This window comes from Coregonus lavaretus, assembly GCF_964263955.1.
Source record: "Coregonus lavaretus genome assembly, chromosome: 16".
Lineage (NCBI taxonomy): Eukaryota > Metazoa > Chordata > Actinopteri > Salmoniformes > Salmonidae > Coregonus > Coregonus lavaretus.
Genome location: NC_140003.1, coordinates 97,949 through 107,726, shown reverse-complemented (window position 1 = coordinate 107,726; position 9,778 = coordinate 97,949). Strand labels below are relative to the sequence as shown.

The 9,778-nt window shown below is 42.3% G+C and overlaps 1 long non-coding RNA gene across 1 annotated transcript; it reads right to left on the bottom strand.

Moving 5' to 3' along the window:
* Positions 1–2,208: 2,208 nt before the first annotated feature.
* On the bottom strand, positions 2,209–6,619 carry LOC311143493. Its single transcript, XR_014614418.1, has 3 exons — positions 6,522–6,619; positions 6,090–6,145; positions 2,209–4,517 (listed from the first exon to the last, which is right to left on the bottom strand). It is a non-coding gene; the product is annotated as an uncharacterized lncRNA (long non-coding RNA).
* Between the last annotated feature and the right edge of the window lie 3,159 nt (positions 6,620–9,778).

The window sequence follows — 9,778 nt, the reverse complement described above, 5'->3', positions numbered from 1 at the left end:
ACCTTTTAGTTGCCTGAAGTCTAGCTTCAATGTTTGTGTGTGTATATACACAACCATCTAGCATCATCCACTTCCTTTGGACTATAGTAGCACAGTAAAATGCTTTACAAAGGAGGGGAAAAAGAAACGAGTGATAATATAGGCCGAATAGTAACAAGAATTATGTTCGGATGAATATTTGACACTATTAGTTGTGTGTAATAGCCTTGCATGCAGTCAGGAAAAAACATTGCATGCCAACTGACTTTAACAGTCCCATGTTGCAGTGCTGCTGAGAGACTCATGCAGAGGCCAAAACTTTACAGTGGAGCACGGAGGACATCTAGTGGTTCAACTTGGGTACTGCCCATGTGTGCGCACATCATGGGGAGTCCCTTTTAGTTTTAGCTCTTTAGCCCAGCGTTTCCCAAACGCGGTCCTGGGGTCCCCAAGGGGTGCGCGTTTTGCCCTAACACTCCACAGCTGATTCTAATACTCCCAGCTTGATAATGAGTTGATTATTTGAATCAGCTGTGTAGTGCTAGGGCAAAAATTCCCAAAACGTGGACCGAGTTTGGGAAACCCTGCTTTAGGCTAATACTAGCCTATTAGGATGACTTGGTTCAATCGCTTTAATGCCAACCGCTGAACTCTGGTTTTCACTAATTACTTGTCCCAGGTGACCATTATGAATCTAATAGCAAAACAAATGTTTCTAAATTGCTCTTTGAATGTAACATGCTACAGTCTGTCAATTACACTGTGGAAATCACATTTCCATCTTTCTTATCCCCTGTGACGTCATTGAAGACATGTCACAATCATTGACGGAAAAAGTCCATGTATTCCTCAGATAATTACGACATAGATGTCCTGTAATTGTTCCATGTATACACGCACCTCTACATTACCCACCATGTATGTTGTTCACTAACACGTCTAAAAGCTACGTATTGCACCTTTTAGTTGCTTGAAGTCTAGCTTCAATGTTTGTGTGTGTATATACAACCATCTGGCATCATCCACTTCCTTTGGACTATTTTAGCACAGTAAAATGCTTTACAAAGGAGGGGGAAAAGAAACGAGTGATAATATAGGCCGAATAGTAACAAGAATTGTGTTCAGATGAATAATTGACACTATTAGCTGTGTGTAATAGCCTTGCATGCAGTCAAGAAAAAACATTGCATGCCAACTGACTTTGAAAGTCCCATGTTGCAGTGCTGCTGAGAGACTCATGCAGAGGCCAAAACTTTACAGTGGAGCACGGAGGACATCTTGTGGATCAACTCAGGTACTGCCCATGTGTGCGCACATCATGGGGAGTCCCTTTTAGTATTAGCTCTTTAGCCCAGCGTTTCCCAAACGCGGTCCTGGGGTCCCCAAGGGGTGCGCGTTTTGCCCTAGCACTCCACAGCTTATTCTAATACTCCCAGCTTGATGATGAGTTGATTATTTGAAGCAGCTGTGTAGTGCTAGGGCAAAAACTCCCAAAACGTGGCCCGAGTTTGGGAAACCCTGCTTTAGGCTAATACTAGCCTATTAGGATGACTTGGTTCTATCGCTTTAATGCCAACCGCTGAACTCTGGTTTTCACTAATTACTTGTCCCAGGTGACCATTATGAATCTAATAGCAAAACAAATGTTTCTAAATTGCTCTTTGAATGTAACATGCTACAGTCTGTCAATTACACTGTGGAAATCACATTTCCATCTTTCTTATCCCCTGTGTCGTCATTGAAGACATGTCACAATCATTGACGGAAAAAGTCCATGTATTCTTTAGATAATTACAACATAGATGTCCTGTAATCAAACGACACAAATGGAATGAATGAAACAAACCGAACGTTTAGCAGGCACTAGTTTGCATCAATCCTGTCTTGAGCATTTTGCCATAGGTGTGGATTTGATGTCATTGCATGCCTCATCCGTGGCCTGGAGGAGGGTGGCACGCTCATGGGGATGGCAATCACACACACCTTCCACCTGTATTGCATTTCACAGTATTGTGTGGCTCAGGTATTCAGCGCATTTCACTAGCAACACCATAGTTGTGGGTTGGATCCCCACTGGGGTCACATGTTAAAAGGTATGGACTCACTGTTGTCACTTGGGATAAAAGCACCAGCTATATCAAAGCTATAGGATATGAAGGTAGGGCATTGGCCAATGCCATTTCCGAAAAGCAGTGTGAACCCCCCCGAAGGAGAAGTTGACTATTCAAATAGAGCTTCCCAAACATTTATTGGATGTTGCAAAGTTTTGCTTTCACCCATGGTACCTAAAGGGAGTCAAAAAAGGACAGGAAACTATGGGTTCTCAGCAATATTTCACCAACAACCAATCACTATTCAAGCATAGACATTAGGATAATCAACAAATATTCCTAAGTCATACTACAAAAGGGTTGTAACGAAATGGAATTGTCTGTTCAATGCAAGTTCAACGTCAAAGAAAAAGTGCATCACCACAACAAACGTGTCTTTAGATACACTGTAAAAAATGACTTTGTGGAATGTACTCAAACTATTACAGTCAACAAAAGCACACGTCATATTATTGATTAGATATTTTTGCTTGTTTTTATGAGTAGATAAGCTTGAGTAAGTTGTTTAGATGTGGTCAAATACATTGAGTAAAGATGATAGAGGTAAAAAAGGATTATATTACGTTGATTCAACTCAAATAGATCCATGACATTGTGTTATTTTACCTGAATGATTCATCCTATTATGTACTCAATGTTACATGATATATTCATTTAGACCAACTCAGAAAAGGTTCACATTTTTACTTTGGATTCACTCAATCAGATCCCTTAAGAGAAAAGGTATCCGGACACCGGGAATCCATTTATTTAAACATCAACGTTTTGCAAAACATGTGTTATTATGAGTTGACAAATTACGGAATTGCAAACAACACTGCAGGTAAGTCCTGATTGCTGTAGGTAGGCAAAACCATAGAAATAGGACCTAGAACACTAACTAGTATAAGATCTCTGTGGGCAGAACATTTACTTACGAGAGATACAATGGAGCTTCAACCCCATAGACGTCATGGGGAACAAAATATTCTCATAGTAACCATGGATAACTACTGAAATGGAGGCTCAAATAGCTTGTGTTTGCACTGTGGGATATTTTTCAAACTACAATGTTGCCTACAAGGCCAAAATAATTAAAGACGTGACAACCCCAATAATCGAAACACTTTTACTTGTTTGTTCCTATAACATTTCTCTGTTCACGAGCACTGCTGATGGATGCCACCTATATTACTTTGGTCATTTTTCCTTTAACCCATTAATGTTGGAGTTGCGCCTTTTTCAACAGTTCCCAATAGAAATCTGTTTAAAATAGGTGAAAAAGGTTTTGCAGTAGACCATCAGTGATGCAGGTAGCATTGTGATGTCATAACAACCATACTGTGCAGACAGACCCTGGTACCGCACCTGCTGCTATTTCAACCTCTAAATGGCCGCCTATGAAAAGCCAAGTGACATTTACTCCTGATGTACTGACTGACCTGTTGCAACCTCTACAACCACTGTGCTTATTATTTGACCCTGCTGGTCATCTATGAACGTTTTAACATCTTGGAGAAAAATGTGCCCTTAATGGCCACGTACTGTTATAATCTCCACCCGGAACAGGCAGAAGGGCACCGGCCACCCCTCAGAGCCTGGTTGTTCTCTAGGTTTGTGCCTTTCTAGGGAGTTTTTCCTAGCCACCGCGCTTCTACATCTGCATCGCTTGCTGTGTGGGGTTTTAGGCTGGGTTTCTGTATAGCACTTTGTGACATCTTTTGATGTAAAAAGGGCTTTATAAATCCACTTCATTGATTGATTGATGGTAGAATTGTCAAAATACCAGTGGTGAAAGGTGTGTACCTTGATGAAACCTTAAAATGGTACAACGGATTCAAAAATCGGAATTTCAAACCGCAACTGTATGGGAACAAAATAGACATTACATTTTACAATGACATCCTTCATTAAAAACACCTATTTTGTATCTTTTGTAGACAAAACACAATGGAAAATACCGTGGCAGTGACCCTTTAAAACACACCTTGCAGAATAAACGTGTCTTCCTTACCCTCTAACCTCTTTAGCCTAGAGAACCGCCACGGGCCCATCGGGGACGGGGTCCCAGACCGCAATGTGCTCGGGCCCCGCCTCTCGGTGACCATCCCCCAGTAGGCAGAGGTTGGTCCCAGCACAGATTCTGTGCCCCAGGCGGCTTCACCAACAACAAGCGGGCTTGTGGTAGAGGACACCGTTCCTGACCTGCTACCAGAAAAAATGAAGGGAGAGAAGAGTTCCAAAGGCACCTCAGCGTTTAACTACGAAGGTGTTACAAAGTAACCCTGACATTCAGTCTATGACAATTGTCCTCTGGCCTGTCATTCTGCTTAAGACAGTCATTTGTTCTTGAGGGCTGTCACTCGCCACGGCACCCTCCTTGTTGATCGCATAGATTTCCTTTACATGTTACGCAAGGTCTTGCAGGAAATGACCCCACTCAGCTTCCTGTAAAATAAATAAGACACAAATACAGACATTCTGTTAATGTGGGGAACACATTTTATTCCACCTGGATTACGACATGCCCTTATTTGTTATCAGATTGCAGTGAACATTCTCTCCCTCTCTCTCACACACACACACACACACACACACACGTGATCGAATATTCATGGGTGAAAATGCTTTATTGGCCCCACATGGTAGTCTTTAATGAGGCCACCGGCTTGATACCAGTACAGGTATGCATACCTCTCCCCCTGAATCTTCATGTTGTAAAGTCACAGGGGCTGATAATCGCTCCATAAATTGATAGCCCGAGGCCGAGCGTACCATGATTTTTTCCCCCCTTAATTCTAATTATTTTGGGTATGTCGGCTACACAGATTGCTGTTCGACATGCCCCTGTGTCACACAAGAATTTAATATTTTTTCCCTAATATTGTTAAGGTGAGGTATGGTTTCTGTTCTTGCTGCAGAGCCAATTCAATTGTTTCCAATTCAAACACTTCCCACCCCGTATCAATGGGTTCCTCTGACCCCTCTCCTCTCTTAGGGTGCACTACACCCTCTATTGCTCTTACTACATCTCGCTGTGTCCACGCCCTATATACATCCAGTGTGTCTGGTGCATGCTCCTCCCCAGCCCTTGGGTTCGGCAAGGCTATCAAAGGGTACTGGTCATCCCCTTCCTCATCATCTAACCACTCTCCCTGGCTTATTATAGTCTTCTAATCTCTTCAACTTCCTGTGTTTAAACTCTCTGTGTTTACTTTCTCTAGCTCTTCCTGCCTATTTCCTCTCTACCCTTCTATCATTACTGAATCAATGATAATAACTGCAATAACTATCAATAATAATTATAATAACTTACAAATTATATTGTGCCCTTTTTCTGATGTTATAATTGTAGTCTATTCCATCACTTTAGTTTAAAATATAAATGTATTTATAACAAATCCAGAACCCACCACAGGCTGGCGCTATTTCCCCAGCACAACAGCCAATACCACTTGCTTCCCCGTAACCAAAATAAATTATCGTTGTACCACCTATTTATATTTTCCCGCTAACCCATTTCAGTTCGCTATTCAATTTCTTTAACTGTTCTCTCTGATTAGGCCCTAATTAATAAATCAAATGCTTGATATCGTTGATCAGTATACACTTAATGACATTCCTACCATCTGAACTATGTACTGTCTCTCACACCCCCCCGCTCTCCTGCTCCTTCCTACATTATGGGGGAGGCGCATGGTGTCCTTATAACATATTTTCATAGACCTTTCTAGAATACTTCTATTTAAGCTATCTAATTCAACCTTTCACATTTCTCAATCCACATAGTAATCTAGGTATATAGCCCCACTGCGAAAGCTTTACTCACTGTCCCTACCTGTTTTCGAACCAGGAACCCTCTACATACCTCGCCAGGCATTCCACACCATCTGCGATGCTCTCAAAGTAACTACTTCCAGTTCATAGAGCAAGTGACGTCACCAAATGAAAGTCACACTAGCTTTCACCTCAAATCGGTGGTCAGCTAGCTAGAAGGGTGTCGTTAGCAGCAAAACGTACCATTTTCCAGTTCCATTTTAAAATGTTGAGCTCGAGGTGATTTAGTCCTCCAACCGCTAGAGAGTGTCAGAGGTTAGGGGGAAATTAGCTACAAGTTAGCTAGCTAGCTAGCTAGCTAGTCTAGGCTACGTTAGCTAGTAACACATGACCAAACGAGAGCTCGCTTACCATCGGTCACATACGACCCAACAAATGCGCAGACAAAACATGTAATCAAAAAACTGTCATTAAAATAATGCGCATTTGTCCAGCATAGATTTGACTTGCAAAAGCGGCTGATTTTTGCGCATCATTTCCTGTATTTATGTTAAATTATTTGGAATGCATTCACCACACTAAATCATGTTCACACGCACAAACAAATAATTTACTTCAAGATTTAAAGTTTAAGAGAGTGAGTACTCAATTGGACGACATTTCATTGTTACATACCTAGTCTCAGCTCAGCTTATTATCAGACTTCTTGAGGTAGTGACCGTTTTTGTCTTTCGCAGCAACAGTATCTCTTCTTCTGTCACTAACTTCGGGGTGCAGCGCATATGGTTCAGTGGCGCTCATCAGCGCCATCTACCGTCGGGGAGTTTGAAAAAAGGAACGAACGAGTCTCTGATCTTGTCAATTTCAGCATTTTGCTCTACTTACCGTGAAGTAAAATCATAATAGTCATCATCATAATAGTAGTACATTACAGTATATATTTGAGTAAAATAGTACAATTTAAAGGGAGTATGTCAGGGTCAATTACTGGCAAATGAGAACACACTAATCCTCAGGGGTCATTTTGGGGCAAAACGCACCACTTTGTGAAGGTTTTGTTTTGATTGAAGAGCAAGAAAAGTATTAATTGGTTCCACTTCTTTCCCTTCTAAATGCGTTTGCCTAAGGACAGCCAGTATGCACATATCTAAATGTTATAAAACATTGTTGTTTTTTTTGCCACTCAGAACACAGACATTTACCTTAAGGGGAGTTACCCTCATTTTAGACTTCCCAACCATACATTTTCATGACAGTGTTCCTAATCTGCAATAGGCAAAGCAGTTGAAAATCGGTAGGTTAACACCAAACCGTGAAGTGATTATGAATTCAGAGCAGTCGGATTAGGTCATAGTCAAATACATTTGAACAAATGAACAACAATATCACACGGAAAGTGATGTGAGCATTGCATTGTGGAAAGCAATGACTTTACAAGAACATGTATTGCAATGCAAAGCATGTATTTCTAGATTAAACACTGATTCAGTGTGGTGAACAAGTACCTGTATGATTTGGTGTGCTCTACTTGAACATGTGCTTAGAGTTTTGAAACAACTGCCTATATGATGAGCTGTTGTTGTATTTTTTTAACCACATACTTATGAAAATTGCACCGGTTGAGAGATGATGGCTCTCTGAGCCTACGGTGAAGAGTACTTCTGATCCAGCAGGTGGTGCTAAGATCCCTCCCTATATTACTTGAATGATGAGTTGACTTATTCCTTATAGCTCCTAATGATTTTAAGGCCAGTGTTGGCAAACATTACTTCTGCTCCAGCAGATGGCCATGAAATCCCTCCCTATATGACTTGACTGACCAGTTAGTTGATGGACTCCTTATAGCTCTTAATGATTTTAAGCAGAGTGTTGGCCACATGACTTCTGGTCCAGCAGGTGCCTTCTATTTCAACGCCTCAGGCTAGTAAAACGTGCAATACGTAGCTTTTAGACGGGTTAGTTAACAACATACATGGTGAGAAATGTAGAGGTGCGCGTATATAATAAGCCATGTGCGCATACATTTTTACATCCCGGGGATCGAACCCACTACCCTGGCGTTACAAGCACTATGCTCTACCAGTTTAGCTACAGAGGACCACGAATAAATATATCAATTGTGCCTTTTTGATGGAAATATGGAGGTGGGATTTTGGAGATCAAGTCATAATTTACGCGCGCTCTCTGCGAATAAGGTGGGCCAGCTGGATGTCCTAGGACACGATGGTCACCCTCTTTGCGTGGATGGCACACAGTTTGGTGTCCTCGAACAGACCGACCAGGTAAGTCTCGCTAGCCTCCTGCAGGGCCATCACGGCGGAGCTCTGGAAGCGCAGGTCGGCGATTTTTCTCCACAGGCGCTGGAAGGGCACAATGCGGATGAGCAGCTAAGTGGCCCTTTGGTAACGACGGATCTCTCTGAGACACGGTGCCGGGCCTGTAACTGGGAGGCGCTCCTGCGCGCAGACTTGGCGTTGAGCTGCTTCCTGTATGCTTTGCCAAGGGTGGATTTGCAGTCGGAGTATAGCCTCGAAATGCCCATGTGAAATGTATAAAGCCGGCAGTGGCATCTGCTGATTGGACACCATCTCCCCACCACCCCGATTGGCCCATTGCGGAGGACTCCTCTGTCGGTTACTGGAAGGGATGCTTTGCTTCTTTTTTTTAGGACCGCGCGCCCAACACAATACACTGGGCGCCCAAAACAATAGTCCACTAAGCGCGTGCGTACAATAGCACACTGCTGGCCCTTTGCGCACAATAATAGTCGTCAAAGTCAAGAGTGAAATCTTGTGTTATATTTTAATGGTAGCCTGTTATGGCAAACGAGGCCAATGGTACACTGCCTGCACACAACTACACACTGCGCGCCGGCAAAAGCACACTGTACGCGCGCAACAGCACACTGACGGCCCTTTATGCGGAATAATAGTCTCCAAAGTCCAGAGTGAAATCTTGTGTTCTAATCTAATGCTTGCCTGCTATGGCAAACGAGGCCTAGTAGGTGTTATTGTTCATTCATGGCCTCATGTGGGAACATGATATAGTGGCATGTATGTAAGAAATAGTCGACATAATTGTGTATACACCCACTCAATTGGTTGGCTCTTAAAATAGCCTTTGGATGTTGAGTTGTCAAGTTGAAGCCTCAGTAGCGAATTTACTTGGCTTTGACGGTCTTCTTGGGGAGTAGGTAATGGGGAATGATGTGAGGCTTCTTGTTTGCACGGGCAATGTCTCCGGCCAACTCCAGGATCTCAGCAGTCAGGCACTCGAGCACGGCAGCCAGGTAGACTGGTGCGACAGCGCCCACACGCTCGGCGTAGTTGCCTTTGCGCATCAGCCTGGGCATCTCTTAATCCATCTTGATTTAAATGTTCATGTAAAATTTGTTCCCAACATTGAAAAATGTCTGTGTTTGTGTGTTATTTTTTTTCCAGCAAGATGAAGGGGGTGATGTCCTGCAGGACCTAGCACAACATGTAAGGAAAATCGTTGTGTACTAACCTGGGATATTTACGTTAAGGATTATGTTTACCAATCGATGACAGTATTGACTCAATACGGGGTTTGCTTTCGCTATCCGTCACGGTTTACATGTCTGACATATAACCGTGCTCGAGAAAACCACAGGTAGCATAATGTATTTCAGCAGATTTTATGTGCTACTTAATTCGTGCGAAAAGACACCAATTTAACCAGTAGGCTACACACAACAACCATAAACGGATAGCCTATTTTTCTTTATTTTCTTTATTATGGCTAATTAAACGTTTTGAATATACAGAAATGTTGTCTTTATTTAATAATGTTTCAAACACTGTAGTTGTATGCCTATGTACTGTTTGAGATTTTCTGAACATCATTTGTGAGAAAATACACACATTTACGTGCAACTTAATTCGTGGGAAAAATTGTTTTATTAATGCTAA